This window comes from Sitodiplosis mosellana, unplaced genomic scaffold (assembly GCF_009176505.1).
Source record: "Sitodiplosis mosellana isolate CC-2019 unplaced genomic scaffold, AAFC_SMos_1.0 Smas_scaffold_6197, whole genome shotgun sequence".
NCBI classification, from domain to species: Eukaryota; Metazoa; Arthropoda; class Insecta; order Diptera; family Cecidomyiidae; genus Sitodiplosis; species Sitodiplosis mosellana.
Genome location: NW_022601438.1, coordinates 3,988,955 through 3,994,954, shown reverse-complemented (window position 1 = coordinate 3,994,954; position 6,000 = coordinate 3,988,955). Strand labels below are relative to the sequence as shown.

The 6,000-nt window shown below is 36.6% G+C and overlaps 1 long non-coding RNA gene across 1 annotated transcript in view; it reads right to left on the bottom strand.

The window, feature by feature from the left end:
• Nucleotides 1-1,408: 1,408 nt before the first annotated feature.
• Nucleotides 1,409-6,000, bottom strand: part of LOC129577080 (uncharacterized) — a 39,570-nt gene continuing 34,978 nt past the window's right edge. Inside the window, exon 3 of the long non-coding RNA XR_008688963.1 lies at nucleotides 1,409-1,708. This is a non-coding gene — a long non-coding RNA (uncharacterized LOC129577080). The remainder of the gene's footprint in view (nucleotides 1,709-6,000) is intronic.

The window sequence follows — 6,000 nt, the reverse complement described above, 5'->3', positions numbered from 1 at the left end:
ACAACGAAAGCTAAGATTTATGTTGCGCATTACTTCAAATGCCACAGCGATTCGAATTGAAAATGAGATGAAAATTTCACGAATTTCATTGCAGTTTACTCAACGTACTCGGTAAGTACGAAAAATAATAGTCAAATCCCCTTAACAATGGTGTCAATGAACAAAATTTAACTGTTTTCAAAGTTTACTTGACGACCTATCCAAACAATAAAACAGTAGCTACAGCAGTAGCAAAAAAAAAGCCCAACACACGTACACATGAAAGTAATCGAAAACAAAATTTTGACTTGGATGCAAAATTGGCATAGTCCAGTTCCGTTTTTTCATTAGTTTGAGTCAACATATTTGGAAAAGTTTTGTCATTAAATTAGCATTTTCGTTGCACTTCCTCGAATTTGAATTGGTCAGTTCTGCATCTGCATATCATTCAAGCAGATCAAAGGGGATGAACTGAAGCATTGAGCACACAGACACCGAGACATACGTACATATAGAAAGGGATGCGAGTGAACGGTGGAAGACAACAGCACAATTTTCATGTAATGCGACGTAGGAAACAACAGCATTGAGAATCGACACACATACACATACATACATACACAAAAGATTAAGAGAATGGAAACAAAGTTCGTGTCATTCACTTTACTGCCATATTTTTCGGGAGCGGGTATTCAGTGGATGCCATTCATTTTGTTCGTTCCGTTTTACACGTTCGGGATTATTGCAACATGGTTGATGTTTGATCAACTTTTACAATAAATCCCGAGAGTGATTTCGCTGCCAACACACCGACTGGATGATTGAGTGGAGAAGGGCAAGTATGCCTGCAATAACAAATGACACAACGGTGAAAATGTTGTGTTATGCATGAATTCAGTACCATAGTGCTGCTGATAAATCAGAATGTTCATCACGAAAGTCGAACATGCCGGGCATTCAATTTACTTTAATCTGACATGTCTTCATCTCTCCTCTGGCTGAATTTCGAATGAAATTGTGTGCGATCATCATTTTTCAATTCTATTACTCTTTTGTTGTTGTTGCTTTGGATTCCCTATGCCGGCGTTGTTTTGTTTTTCTTCTTCGACAACTCAAAATCCGTTAAAATGGATTTCGAATTGGGATGAAAGCAATAAAAGTTTTTAATTCAGTTTGAATGCGCGCGGAATCTATTTATTCCATATAACGAGAGAATGAGCATTGGTGAAAGATGATCCAGTATGGTTTCATTTTAAAGAGCAATCCCTCCTATATTAAGTGGTATACAGACTTTTACATATTAAAGTTGATATTTGGAAGGAGGCGCGCAGAATATACCATACGTATAAACCTTAATACACTATCGTTGTGTGTAAGAGAAAAGAAAAAAATTAGTGTTTTTTTAAACTCACGTTTCGACTGTCGGATGATGTAGACGAAAGAACGGCGGCTACAGCAGCAGCAGCTTTGGATGAGGTATTCGGAGTTGGCGATGATGTTGACGACGGTGGTGATGATGGTGAGCCCGTTCGATGTCTTAGACGGGCTAATGCACTTTTGAGACCCTCCGTGATGAAATTGCCTTGTAATTTATGTACATTTACAATCAATTGGCTTCGTGCGCTTCGCGTTTTTGTTTTCGTTTTGATTTTTGTTATCTCGCTTAGTTTTGATCGCTTTATTCCTTTGTTTGCGATTGACGTTTTACCGCATCAACACCACTACAAATCTGCAACAAAATGGAACAAAAAATAATAATAAACTTATTTTAAAATGGAAGATTTTTTTGTGGGAGAGAGAACAGTGAAAAAGAACATTGACAACTGTATAGTGTATACTGTAATTAAATGCGTAATAAATTGTGTTGTATCAAAAAGGTAAAAAAAGGTACTTCTTTTGCGCTGCAGAAAAATATTGCACTTTCATGGAATTAATAAGTGATTTTTGTGCGGGAATTCGAAATTTATTTTCAAATAAATAGATTACCAAGCTCGATTTATGGCACCAATTTTATGGCTTTTTCACACTTGTCCATTTCTCTTCGTTCCCTTCCAGACGTTCAGTTGCTATTTTATGGAAAATGAATAGAAAATAATAACAATTTTTCGGTGAAATTCTCCGTCTCTCTCCCAACCACTGCCGTGTGCTGGGTGAAGCGGAATGATCAAAAGTCTATGCAAGCTGTGTGACGCAAACGAATATTGATTGCTTAATTGCATTGGTCATGGCATTGGTCGATATTTGAACTGTATGGAAAATATTTCAACGTGTTTAATTTGTCTCTATATTTCGATGAATTTTCCGGCTATTTGCGTTCGTTTCGTTTGCATTAGTTCGGTTTGTTCATAGCTTGGCTCACTAACATTTTTGGACTACCAAGCTATTTTCGTCCATAAACCCCAAGTCCTTGGCCCCAAGTTTTTTTTTAATTCTTCATATAATTTTCGTGGATATTATATATTTTTGCAAATGAAAAACACTAGAAAATTGTGCTGATTGCAACTTTATTTAGTGCATATTAAGAAAGAAACAAAAGAAATATTTTTCCGTTTATTTTCTTTTCGTTTCCAATTTTGCTTATTCTCTCAAAACGCAGGGTACAACCGAAATCCATGCAAATCAGTTCAAACTGAGCTGGATATGTAGAAATGTAATTTTTTTCAGTTTTAGGGTTATATTGACCCCACTTGTTAGTCCACCGGTTAGCAGTACACAGCAGTTTGCTTGCTTGCACGCTCGTTTGCGTTCTGATCATCCCACTTTCTTTTCGCCAGTGAAAGTGATTGGGAAATTGTATGTTTGTTGCCTGTCACAAGCAAAATGGAAACAATTACTGGCTACTGGTTTTCTGTGCATGACACGCTTTTTGATGTCACACCCTCGTATTTTCGGATGAAATGAAAATACAAAAAATTATTATTAAAACCAATAAGTAAAACGTTTTTACAAGGATTAAATACTTTGAAACTGCGGTCGCGCACACAAACGAATTGTGTCGACAACAGCAGAGGATTATTGCAAAACGGGCACCGAATCTCAGACCACCGCATGGTAATATTCAACAGCAGGTTTGGTTGTGTATTGTTTTTTTAATTCTCTCCCGCCAAATTGGAATTAATGAAATAAATGCTTTTCTATATGTTTTTATTCTCGTTTGGCTTCTAATGAGAAATTTGCTACAAGCATATTCAATGCACAGGTTTAATGCGAAATTCATTTGAGTAAGAAAAGAAATTAAAGTCATTATGAATTGAAGAGAAGAAAAACAGGTATACAACAAAAAATCACTCACAGTCGATGTTGCAATGCAGTTTCTTTTGCTTCAAATTTTCCATTTTTTTTTCTGTAGGTACAAAGCCATTTCAACTCACACACATAACAAAAAAAAAACACCGGAGAAAAAGTATGTAATAATAAGGGGATGAATGCGGCCACCGAATACATATTTGAATTGCAAAGGATGCATATCCCACAGGGAGAGAGAAAGAGAATGAAAAAAAAAACGACGAGAACCAAAATTAAATAGGTGGATTTAATTAAGCATGATTACTAACAACATCATTATTTCCTCCTCAGCCACAATCAAGCACATGAAAGTACTAAGGTCAAGTGTGCTAAGCTGACATAAAACCCACACAAACACCGGCTCACATGCAATTCCAACCAAATTGAGTCGTAATTGTTCAGTTCCAAATTATAATCACGGATTTCAAATTTAACTTCATCCAAAGGGTTAAACTTTTTGAATGTATACCGAGCTGAGAATGTAACATTGAAAACAATTACACTTCAGCCTTGTGTTCCATGTGCTTTGGATGAGCGCATATAAACAACATTAATCACAGCTCTGGATCTATTCCATTTAATTAGGGACATGTTATACGAATCATTAACGAGCCAAGTGGATGGAACAAACTATTTTCCCAATTTCGTGTTGCTCAGCATTCGGTCGATTGACGCGGAGCTATCACATCTAAGACAAACTCAAGTGCTCTTAATTGATATTCTACTTGAGAGTTGTAATAGATTGTTATTAAACGTAATCCCTTCAAATCCGCTTTCATCGAAATGCTGTTGATATATTTCGTTGATCGAACAACTCGCAAAAAATTGAAATAAATATTTCAAAAGATTTTTAGACCCATGAAATGTTCCCGTTGCGGAATGGAGTTGTTATGGTATTACAAGTTTCAAACCGAAATGTCAATGTTTATATAAAGGAATCACGTGCTGCGACAATAGTGCCGCATCAAACGGACAAAAATTATGTTATGCTCATAAAAGCGGTTGAAAGTAGTAAAACCTGACGAATTTAAATTGAAACCCAATGGTTTAGTCGATATAACGAGAATGTTTGCTCTTCACGGGATATATAATTCAAGTGTCTCTGCCTCTCTACATTTATCTTATTGGTTAGACTCGGAAGTTATGGTGACTGTGTATGACAGTTGCTCCAATAGACAAGCCCAGAATATGGTTTTGAGTCAACACTATTTGGTTGAAACAGTCGAAGCAGCCGTTTTCAACTATTGCAAACGGAAATATCTGGTTTTGATCAGCTATTCAATGCCTGCATCACAAATTCCAGATTTGAACACTACAATACTCCGCATCGGTATTTTCACTCAATCCATACGCATATGTTATATACATACGTTGGTAACTATTCAACAAACGCATTTTTATTGATTCGATGTTGGGTAAATTTGAGGCGTACGCACACTTTCGGCAAAGGCATTTGCATAACCGAATAATTGAATTCTAGAAGATTGCTTCCAGGTATTTTCGTCTGTGCTGCAAAGTAATGCGTTCATTGTTTTATTGGTTGTCGCTCTTATAAAAATGGTCACGTGTATATTTTGCACATAAAAACAGTTTAAACACAACCAGAGGCAACCAATCTCTCATCGATATCGCATGAAAATAGAATGTTTTGTTGGTGGCGTTGTTGTTTTTGTTGTAACGTTTATGTTGAAACTCTGTAGTTTATGATGAACAAAACAGGACAATCACAAAAGATTTCCACAAGACAAAATATTTATATCCAAGAATGGCGGACGAAGTGAATTATTTTTACCATCTTATCATGCAGCCACATGGTATTCCATTCCGCTGGCTGTAGTTTAGTTTATTTACTCAGTTGAAATAAGTTTGAGTGAAAGAATAACACGAACGAACGAACGAATACATGCTGTGCCCAAGAAGAAGGCAGAATTCTTCGTTGTGTCTTTCTCTCTGTTATGTCTTTCGCTATGCGGTACGAAGCTGGGTATAAAAAGCTTCTGTGGAGAGCTGACACACGATTCGCATTCAACATAAGCTTCAATGACGCTATTTACCCATATTGTAATAATAAACTGTTGAATTTCTGTTTCTGGTCGAAATCATTATACTCCATCTCCACTACATCACTTCCGTCTTTGCAACTGCATGACATTCCATGCGACCTTCTCTCTCAATCTGCTTCTATTTCGCATTTTATCTCCAGAACGTTCATCAGCGTAAACAGCTTAGTTGTCATTTTATTTCGGGAATTTTCTGTATATGCACGCATTTATTATTACGCACACAACGCACACACGCATAAACTTATTCCGTAACGATGTGATGAATGGCATCGCAATATCTTGATAATTGTTTCATACATTTAGATGGCGATTTATTATCGTATCGTAATTCATGTGTCTTACGAAATAAATGCGAGTCCATTATTTAATGGAAATTGACGGAAAAAACGTGAAAATAATGGAGAAACGGTACGAAAGCACTTGCCCTCAACTTAGTGTATATTTCACCATACTGTCAAAATAAGTAGCTGTTGTATGTAGGTATTTTAGTCGGCGAGAGGGTGGGGTTGGTTTGTTGGTTTGTGCGAAAAAGCTATCAATCCTCGATTGAGATTCGATTGCATTGGCATAAACGCAAAATGCTTCATTGATTCTATTATATTAGCGACCATTTCATAACACCATTAAGCTCCCTTTCTCTCTCCCTTTCTCTCTCTCTCTCTCTCTCTCTCTC